This window comes from Empidonax traillii, unplaced genomic scaffold, assembly GCF_003031625.1.
Source record: "Empidonax traillii isolate 1590-97213 ecotype Southwest subspecies unplaced genomic scaffold, ASM303162v1 scaffold248:size1534464, whole genome shotgun sequence".
In the NCBI taxonomy this organism is placed as follows: domain Eukaryota; kingdom Metazoa; phylum Chordata; class Aves; order Passeriformes; family Tyrannidae; genus Empidonax; species Empidonax traillii.
This window is the reverse complement of record NW_020955441.1, coordinates 575,868-587,498: the sequence shown is the minus strand read 5'-3', so window position 1 is coordinate 587,498 and position 11,631 is coordinate 575,868.

The window sequence follows — 11,631 nt, the reverse complement described above, 5'->3', positions numbered from 1 at the left end:
ACATTCACAATACTGTCTAGAAAAACTAGAGAATAAATTACATAGAAATTAATTATTCTGAAAACAAAGGCCATTTAATGGAGTGACAAAGTGTTCTGCTGCCCAAGGTGCACACACATGGTCAGTGTGTTACCTGCCCTGCAGGGAGCTTCAACCAACTCGGCATCAAATACCATTAGAATGTTCTGGTGCAAGCCAATCACCACAACAAAATATCTTCCTGCTGCCATCACTGCTGCCCAGACTTCTGCTTCCACAGAACCGATATTGCTGCTATCAGCAGAAGGGTTTATTCCCTGACTGATCACTTTGTTTCTTAAAAGCCATATTTTACTGAACAACACATGATGAATAAATAGAAAAACCCCGTGGAGTTCGGTGATCACCTTGATCCTTGAAAAATAATTCTGCCTCCCAGCAAGTGCGGGAAATCTTTCACATCAAGTTACTTAAGATTTGTCACTTCTCAGTGGCAGATTTACTGCACTGCTCCCAAACAGTGGATTCAGAAACAGGGCTCTTTAAGTCTGAAATCTTCAGAGACCACCACAAATTATATGCTGCAGTGAGCCAAAGGCATCACCTGAGCAATATATACCCCTTGCCTCATGAACAAATGTCTTACTAGCCATGTACTAGCGGCTGTTGATATTTTCATCACATCAGAAATATCAGCAATAACTAGAAGTGCACATAAAGTTTGTAGCTGGCGTCCAGTACTTTGAATCAGCTGCTTCCAGTGAACAAGGGAATGGGACTTCATGTGCTTTCAACATTGTTACTTTTCCGTCACCCTCGGTGTTATCTCCCACACACAGCTAGGAAATAGTACATAAACTCGACAAACAGCTATATTATGAACTAACAAAATATGGCAGTAAAAGCTTAAAACTAATCTGATTGTATTAACTCAGAGAGTGTCTTTCTCGATATCTTACCCATATCTTATCTCACCAATATCTTAATGTGTGGTGGGAAGTAATGAAATGTGTTGCCAGCTGAATGACCTGAAAGTGTTGTGAGCAGTATTTGGACTAGAGCAGTCGAACAGAAGACATGCAGCCCACCCAGAAAGACCAAACAGCGGGATTGGCCTCCAGAATATTTTTCCTCTTTTGCGGTGCAAGGTAATAATTGGATCAGAGTTTGGGTTTCACATCTGCTGCTGGTTGGGATCTCTGACTGGCCTTTCCAGCTTCAATCTGAGATACATTTTGAGCATTATTAATTCCCATGACCTAGTGTCAAAGTCTGATAGAGAAAGTGATCTGGTTGTGTTATCTTCCAGTATTTAATATCAGTTCTGGATAGAAACAGCTGGAAACAATATCACTTTTGCTACAATAAATTTTCAGAGGAATTTGTTGAAAATATCTCATATCTACAAAGAGCTGGTTTCAAAAATAGACTTATAAATTGAAGGTGTGTAGAGGAAAAGCCACATGAGCAAACTTCTTGAGATGAGTATCTGACCACATAACACAGGACACACTCAGAAGTAAATTCTCACCTTAGAAACTCACATGCAAGTCAGAGTACAATTTCATCCCTAACTCCGAACTCACGTTTTCTAATTAAAATGAAGTAGAGTCAGATTATCTCATACTTACTGTTTATTACTCATTAATCTGTGGATGGGTTCTGCAATATCTCTTCATGTGCAGCTGTCATTGATTTCAGTACATGCTTAGCATGCAGAAACTTAGAATGAACTCTGAGTCTGCTCTAGTATCATGCACAAATTGTACTATATAAGCTTTTACTCTGCTGGGATTTTTCCAACTTAAGTGAAAGCATTTAACTCTTAAAACTGGTTTTGATTTAGAACCCAGAGTACCTAGGCTGTCATTAGTTATTGCAGCATGCCATGAAATAACCGCAAATGAAAGTAAGAAATGAAGAATTACTAACAACTGAAAGTGAGGCTTTATTTATAATTACCTAGTCAAAAAAGTATGGCTCAGTTTTGATGGGTCAAGTCCCCCCTGCTCCTTTGATGAGCTGAGCCAAAGGCCTTTGCAGGCAATTCCACCCCAGCGTGTGCCCTGGCAGAGATTACAGGGTGTGTGAACGCTCCCAGAGCCTCCCCAAGCAGCGCTCGCTTGCTGGAAGAAAATATTCTCTCTTTATTTTCAGCTGGGGAGGTACTAACAAAATATTTCAGCAATCTAGAGCACCAGATTTTAGGGTATAGTCCAAACAAATAAATTTGTAAAATAAATTTGCTCTTTTTTTTTTTTTTTAATTTGGCCATGAAATAATCTATATAAAGTGCTTTGCATATTTTTGCATGATAGAAGAATAAAAGGAGTGAAGATAGGGGTATTCCTTCCTTCTGATTAAATACTGCATGTAGCCCTGTGACTAACAGCAGGAATAGTACTGACAAAAAGCTGGTGCATTTTTGACACTGTGGTAAACTTTTTATATGGGAGACTTGGAAAAAGGTGAGTGATATCTGGGTCATTCAAATGTGCACATATGCAAAAAACTCACACCTCTAAAGACAGGTACAGAAATTCTGTTCCCCATTACTGCCACTCAGATCTCAAGAGACTTTTGAGTGAAAGCACAACTTCCAAAAGGCTTCAGGAATTCAGCTTGCTTCCATTTTTTCAATAAATGATGAAACACTCCAAGGCCCTTCTATTCTCTGAGGCTATTTGAGGCTTAGAAAGAGGAAGGAGCTCAGATTCTGGTTCTAATTATTACAGTAATTTTGAATGAACAGCTATCAGGTGATGAGGACCTGGTAGCACTTTAATACATTCCCTGATTTTTGAAGGTGGAAACAGAAAAGAACTGGTGCCATAGCTGGAAGTCAAGTCTTTCTAAGGTGTATTTTTCATAGTCAGTGTAAATACCAAAAGCTGCTTAAAACTGTTTCTTCCCAGAAAGTGTTGATGCATAAGACCTGATTTTCCAGACTTTATAGAATTTCCTCTTTCACAGTAATGGAAAGCCTGCCTTTTTTTTTTTTTTCCCCCTCCCTATCTGCTTGAAAGCCAGAAGATATTTTATCATTCCTAATCCTTCATTAATTAATTATTGCCACTAATACAGCAGTCGGAGTGCTTTTAGAAGGAGGAAGATTTTGTTAAAAACATGCACTCTTGGGATGCATCCCAGTTGAACACAAATCTAGTCATATTATTTTGAGGGTCTGATATTTTGGTTCACAAGCAATTACTCCCTGAATACAGACTCAGCATCTGAGCAAAGATAACATGGACTTCTGTATGTCCATTACTGGCTCTTACACTTGAATCTAAGACTGGGTGTCAAATAAAATATGGACTGTACTTGTCTTCAGTGTCAAAGTAAAGGAAGAACATGGTAATAAAGTTAAGCAGCAAAGATTTCCGTTCCTGCACACAGCACTATCTCTGGCAGGGACAATCAGCAGCTCTGTTAGTGCAGTTATTGCTGCTTCTAAGTGGAGGGGAAAGTCAGAACTGCAGTACTGTCAAAGACAGACAAAGCCCCACATATCCCCTCTTTTTAAAGCTGCATCTTGTTTTGATCACCTGAGACACAGAAACTTGGTTTTGCTTAATAGAAACGAGGGTTGTGAATGAGGGTTATGAATGGGATATCACTGGAGCTTTACTCCTGATCTCCAGTCCCGCTCCCCAAACTGCACATCAACTGATGGTACAGATGGATTAGAACACCCGAATTCCCCAAACTTTTTAGTCTAAAATTGCAGTAACAGCAGAGAAGGAAAGAATGATTGACCTTTTTTTTAATTTTTTTTTTTTTTTTTAATGAATTGTGGTTGGGAAAGCACCAGGCTATCCCAGTCTCTCAATACAGTGGTTCCTGTTGCCTGGAGGCACCAGAAATCCATCTCCGCTTAAAAAGCTGCCTCACACGCAAATGTATTCTCAGAATAGCAGAAAGCTGGAACAGGTGCAGTCACTCAGGGAGCTGCATGTGAACACAGGCATGTGGCAGAGGATCCAGCAACAGTCCAGCTCTGGGGCATCAGGACTCTCCTACCATTTGAAACTTTATCTCCAAATATTTTATATTTATATATATAAATATATATAAAATAAATGAATATATAATTAATATATATTAGTATATAATATATATTTATTTTATTTATGTCCAAATATTTAATTTACACAATTATCTGTTTGCAATTAAAAATAATAATTAAAAAAGAAAAAACTAAGTCGAACTCCTAAACTGATTCATCTCTTCAAGAAGATGCCAGAAAAACTTAATCTGTCAAGGAATACAACTGACTGAAGTCATACCAGCCCTAATTCCTTTGTCACTCTTGTGAATAGATTAAAACAACCAGAAAAAAATAAATAGAAAAGCTATATTACAGAGTCTTTAAATTGTGAGCAAAGAAAGAAGTAACATTTTAACTTAGATTATGAAAGATTTCCCTTGTTAGAAAATATGGTCTAAATATACAATGATTTCTGAATTAACTGGAATTCTCTTGGTCTGAGCAAGAAAACAATGCATTGATTTTAGAAACTCATTCTGTGATAGTGTTTAATTTTAAAGCAAATCTGGACTACTCCAAGAGTAGTTAATCTAAAGGGATTGATTTCTGACAGCTGTTATTGTTTGAAAAGTTAATATCCAGGAATTTCATATTGGTTTGAAAAGGCATCTGTTTCTTGAACGTGTAAAGCTTTGATAAAGCAGAGATAATTTATCTGCTTTCACTTTGTACAATAAAGCTGCTCTTAATATTCTTATCTTATAATATTGGATGTTAAATAGAGTGACTTTATCATGCCATCAGTTTTTAAGCAAAATCATTGAAGTCAGGTGGGTTTTCTGCTCCAGAAGAGAGGAATTATGTGACCCAATATCATTTTACTTGTATGAGAAAGAAACCCAGTGAAACAGAAGAGGCTGCATTCGTGCCACCAATTTATTAACAGTTTGCCCACTGAGAAACTGAGACATTTTACTTTATAAACTCTACATAAATTTGCATTTCATTGGTTCTAACTACTTGGAGAGAGTGAGTTCACACCAAGTATTTCTTTCAGCTTCTCTCCTACCCACCATGCAACTCCTTTACTCATTGATTCAGCAAAATTCCAAAGTGGCATTCTGCACACAGAGACAACAATTTTAGCAGACCAGACATTTCTTAAGCCAAAGGAAAAACTGAACTGGCTTCCATAAACAAGACAGTAGCATCTTCCAAAACAGAAGGTGGAGCTAATTATTTTTATTGGGGAGAAAGGGACAGGAAGTATTCTTATAAAAATTGGCAAAAAAAAATCTGCTCTGGTATTGAAGTCAAGGAGAGAGTTGTGAAAAAATTGTGAAAAAATGCATGCTTGAGCTGCAAGTAAGCTGGGCAATATGTTGGGGGTGAGGACAGACATAAAAGTAGTCGCTAAAAGTCACAGAAGTTCCATGACTTCATCATTTACCGAGCTTTTATCCCATTCTAGGAATGTGTTTTATTTAACATATCCACTGTTCCTAAGTACATACACACAGCAGACTGAACAGCTATGTTCTTTTGTAAACAGCACCAAAAAAAAGAAGGTATGCTGACAGGAGAGGAAAACTAGACAGTGAAATGCACATCCCAGGACACAGCCTGAGCAGTTGCTCTCATTCTGAAAGCTCCTGCAGCGAGGCCACCTGTACTGAACTCCGAGATCCATGGCTACATCATCTCATAGCCATGGAAAATGGGCATCTCTTCCCTGTGCCTCCCTTTCCCCAGCTATGAGATCACGTTACAAGGTTCTCTGTTATTCCTTCCCAACCACTGGTTCCTGCATGTTCTTCTTGGAGTGCAGTCAGGAAACTGCTCCTCTGCAGAAAACTGTCCAGCTTCAGAAAGCACACATTTACCTGTGGGAAGCTTTATTTCCTTGTCATTATTTACACAGTTGTCCCTAAATATCCTGAAAGCGTTTATGTCAAAGTTAAGTTGTGATACATATGAGAAAAATACAAGAGCAGACACCTCAAGTCAGATCACAAGGATATGGAAATTAAACCAGGGATCTGGAAAGACAAATTTGAGTTGTATTCAGGCTATAATTTCAACAGCACATCAGCCAGTGCCCGCCATCTATGACTTGAAGAGCAACCCAGATTGGAAACTTTTCTCAGTTCTCACAACTTGAAACTGCCTTCCAGGGAAATCTAAAAGTGCCAAAGGCGCAGGACAGTGATTCTCCACCCCCTTCTTCAGGGGAAACAAAAATATTTTTTGACTCGTGAAAGTCATTTGAAAATGAAACATTCTAAAGATGAGAACAGTTTTTAAAATACAAACGAAATTCAGAAAATATATAATGTCAAAAAAGGAAAAAAGTGAAACAAATAATAAATTCGGGTTCACAAAAGCAACATCTAAGAGAATCTTCCATCCTTCAATTTTTTTCAATTCTATAATATACCCATAAGTAAAGTACTCATTAGATATTTTTGTAGCATCTAGCAGAGAATTATGATAGCTCCAAAGCATAACAAGGGTTCCAAATTACTTTTGAGCCGAGGGGATAGTGGTCTTTCCATTTATCTGCCCCTGAAATGAGTCCATGTCTACCAGGAATGCAGCATCAGTTCAAATGAGAGCAAGGAATAGCACTTGACAATGTTATGGAGAGTCTCTCTTGTAAAGAAGTAGCTGAAAATATAACATTTCACCAGTCCAACTAACCCCATGTTTCAAGATGCTGGAATAAAATTATTCAAGACATCCCCTCTACCAGCACAAGGCATATTAATATATACATATATATATATACACACACACACTATATATACCCTGCACTTGTTCCTGGTTTATTTAAAAATGCAAACCAAAAACTGTAGTGATGAGAGATATTGCAGCTCCCCTGCTTTAAAGTGTAGTCACTGGATATCCCTGACCTGATAGTCTGACCTTGAGCACAGATTACTTACAGAAGTTCAGACACAGCATTTCAAAAGCTGAGCTCCCTGAAATTTGCATGGCTTTGCTCTGATGTTTTATATAATCTGCTCTTTTGGAACTGTGAGAAAAATAGGTTATTTTATTCCAAAGGATGAAATCACGGAAGTGTTAAGATATTAATCCATTCATCAGTTGTCTTAGGATAGGAAAGCGAGCTGATAAAACAAATTAAGGGCAGAGGTTCTTAGAGAACTGCAGAAACCTACTGCTGAGTTTAATTTGTACACCTCCTCCGCACTCTCCTACCAAGAGCACAGACCTGCAGGAGAATTTCACTAACAGTGACCACAGTTACTGTGCTCTGAAACATCACCATTCCCACTTAAAAGTTGAATTTGTGAAATTTTAATCATCCCGCCAAGAATGCTGCTCCTGGTTTGACCATACCAATATTAAACTTTAAAATGTGCTACAACCTACTTCTGGTGAGAAACTCTGCTGAAGCAGAGTCAAGGGAGAAGCAGGTTTGTATTAAAGAGACTGTCCCAAGAAATATTCTGAAGGCTGAATAAAAAGTTTAGATCGACTACTCTGTTATCAGAGCTGTCTCAAAAACCAGGAGTGTGTTCTCCTCACCTCTCAAAGTTATTTCTAAAGGACAGTTTCTTCAGTTAATCTGTCATAGTGTGGGAGCCTGGCCTGGAGATGGGGTTACAGTGATGTACTTTGAGTGGCAGTGCACAGATGAACGTGACTGAGTTTTGCTTTTCCAGAACTGCTCAGTATGTGTGAGTTAAACAATAGCAGCCTCTCCTCTTCGCTGCTGGCTCAAACCAAGGCAAGAAATACAGAAAACAAGTCCTACCACTCGAAGGCTGTTTGGCAGCCCAGCTCAGCTCAGCTGCTAGCACACAGCTCTGTCATAAAACAACCACTGTCGCTTTCTGGTGCTCTCACCACGCAGGCCAAGTCCTGAATCGACCAACAAAGTACAGAAAAACAAGGCAAAGACCTCCAGCCCTGCCACCTCCAGATGCAGGACTGCAGCAAATAAAAGGCAGAACAAGTTTACATGTACACTAGCACTGGGCTTGTTTTACCAAGTCTCTGTCTGCTGATTGCTCCAGTTTGCACAACTGTCAGTTTTGCACTTTCCACAAGTACTGAAATGCTCAGACACTTCAGAAAAAACAGGAATTCCTGACAGTTCGAAGGGTTTGCCTACGTGGATGTCAGAGATTGCTGTTCTGAGGATCCAGGGTGAGTTTAATCTACAAAGAGATCAGTTGGCCGACATCATTAACACACTTCTACAAACAGTGGATAAAACAGTTTTAAATTACCAGAAGTTGCATCATTATGGATTATTATTTTAGCATTGTTACCCTTCTATAATATGATGTTGCTCCCACTGGAATACTGATTAAAATAGGAACCAGATGTGCTTTTCATGACCAGATTGAAAAAGATAAACAACCAGAAAATCAATTCAAATAAAAAGGATGCCCTGGGGGTGTTTCTCGAAACTGAAGAAGGAGAGTATATGTATCTTTTAGAAGGGTGGGGTAAAAACTGAAAAGCACTCAAAACCAGAAATCTCCTTTTTCACCAAAAAAATCCCTAAGAAACATGAAACAATCTAGATCTTCAGACACCTATTTTGATTATATTTCAATGCACCATTATGTTAAAATTGGGTGTACCAGCCAACGCTAAAACAAAGAAAAATCAGTATTTTCAGTTTTGCCCATAAATCCACGAGAAATAAAGCTCATAGGAAAAAGACTAATTTACATGTAGACCTCAGTGTTTTATGGGAATGTCACTTTGCTTTATTGGCCTGTAAGTACGATATGAAAGTTCCAAAAAAATTATCCACCTTCAACTCCAGACACCCACTAAATGGAAGTCTTATCTTTGTGCCAATCCCGATGGGAGCTGGTTTTGTGCTAAATGCAGACGAGTATCTGCAATCTTGAAGACCAAGTACAACTGACTGGCACTGTTTTGCAGTGCAGACCATCTTTTTATTTACAGGGAATAGAAAAGAGCAAAATTTCTAGTCATAGAGGACCAGGGATCACAAACCTCACATATCCACCTTCATTTCAGAAGAGCTGGAAGGGAGACTGGGTTAGCCCTGCTTGGCACCAGCTCTGATGATTACTGACCCAGTTGCACCAGCTCATTTTGCTGCGGCTGAGGGTCACTTACAATGGGAAAAGCACAAGCCACACAACCAGGCCCTGCAAAATCTGGAACAGCACACCATATAAAGGCAGAAGAGATAACTTACTCCCAGTTTTCACAAACTAACACTTTTAGATATCAGCATCTGTTTTTTTGGGTGAACAAAGCTTTGTCACCATGTGGTACAGCAATCATTCCATCTCTAGAAGTCCTTCCCTGCACACCACCAAAGCCAAAATACAAATTAGGAAATGAAAGATTTCATGCAGTACAGCCTAATACATGTTTGATTTGCCAAATGATGTTATTTCTTAGATATATTTTGAAAAAGCATCAGACAGAACAAGAGGGGATTAATATGAAAAATTCTCCAATCTCTTCCTGTTCCTTCTTAAAATGACTTCCAGGGTCCCCTTTTTTCTAGCTCCTATTTCTTCTGACATACTGCTTACATTAGGAACCTCATTACTTTCCTCCATTCTGTCTCATATCCCTCTCCCTCTTTCTGGGAGGTTGCCAATTTTTTTTCCAATTTTTTTCCATTATTTCTTGTCTCCCACAGTTTATAATGCTCCTAATTTTCCCCTTGCCATAGTTGGTTCTCCTTTCTCTTCCATACACCAGCACCTGCTTGTCCATTAACAGCCCCCTTGGGATACTTCAGGAAACACATCACTACCTTCATGCAGAAGTTTACTGAGCTTGGGCACTCAGACAACCATCTGCCTGAGAAGCAGCATTTGTGGATGTTGAGAGACTGGTATTGGATCAAAGTTCCATTCTTTGAGACATCCTCTGCTGCACCTGAGATACCAATGCCAACTGCATGAATCAACAGTTACAACTATAAATTACTCCTATTTTGGAAGGAAATTAGGATCATGAAGTCAAACACTCTGAATTTTGGAAACACCAGAATGAATGCTGTTCATGAAACATTACTTCAACCTGTGTGTGTGCACAGGTGATCTTCCTTCACATGATCACTTTGTTATCCACAGCTCTACAACTTGAGACTGCTATAAAAGATATTTTCTTATTGCTGTTGAAGTAATGACTATCAAAATCATACTGGTATTGGGAATTATTGAAAAAAAAAATCACAAAAGAGTCTCAGAATTGAGAGCCCCCAGACTTCAGGATACTTCAGGAGAGCAGTCTTTTCTTCCATAGGCTACTCGGTCAAGAAAAGATACAAAAGGTTTTAGTCACCATCAGGAACAATCAGGAAGGGCACAGCAGATTAACTCAGGAAAAAAACTGTAATCTATAATTTAAGATTATAGAATACATATTCAATTTGATAAACTATTCAGCAGAGACCTTTCAGTGACCAAGAATTCATAGCAGGCACTGCCAACGCATTGTTCCTGTCGAACAATGCTACGAAACAAACAAACAAACCATGGCGTGATCTTCAGAGAGGAATCTTATTGAAATGTGGTTAACTAGCAAAAAACTGCCTGTCAAAATTCTTTAAAAAACAGCTTTTCAGTAACTTCCCCTAAATATTTATATCCTCTTTTCCTGGGGCTTTCAGTCAACTGGATTCAAAGCACCCACAGAAAGTTGTTCAGTTGAGGGCCGTGTCAAGGGGCTGCCACATTCTGTACCTCAGCATGTGCAGTTCGACAGTGACTTCAGCACTGGGGCCAATACACACACTCAGTGTGAAAAAAAGCTTTCAGTAAGTCACATCAAGAAAAGTTTTCTACAACAGAAAAGGCCTCTGCTGCAGAAACACACTGTCAAGCACAGCACAGATGCAAGAGGTACATGAACTAGACAGGTGCTACAGATGCACTCACCCCAATATCATAAAAGGTTGATAAGGAGAATTTACCACCACACTAGACAAACTCCTATCAGGGAATTATTTTTTTTTCCTCTTTTACAGGGAGAAAGGAATACACAGATCCTTTAGACTCAGCTTTCTCTCTCCTCTCAAATGTTCTGCATTCCAGTTTCACAGAACGGTATTATTTAGGTTTGCGTGGAGAACACTTTAGTTGCAATGGACAGTCTTTGTCAAAGGTGTGAAAAACTAGCAACTGGAATTACTGTTAAAAGGGTAGAAATTATTTTAGTAATGTGATAGTTATGATAAGCAAAGTAATGCAGGAGTAAGGAGGCAGATCAGAATAACATCAAGTCTGATAACAATCTGTTCCAACGCCTGACCCTCATCAGTCGCTGACAAAATTCAATCCTTGCTGATGCCACAAGCCAGGCAAAAAACCATCCAACAAAGCAACAGCTGCAGAGAAATTTAGACTCCTGGAAGCACAGCTGTTCACAGAGAGAAGGGATCACTCCTTCAGTCTACAGAACTATACATACAGAGGAGCAGGAGAGTTTATATTGCAAATAAATAGCACAATCTGGTAATCCTCAGTCCAGGCACCTTTAAATCACAGCCAGTTTGTAACCGATAGTGTCCCATCTTGCTTAACTTTTGCAGGAGCTCTGAAAGAAACTGGAGTTTTCACACAGTCCCAATTTGCCCTGCTGCTTTGAATGCCAAGGTATTTTGACACTTTCTTTCCTTCTTTTTA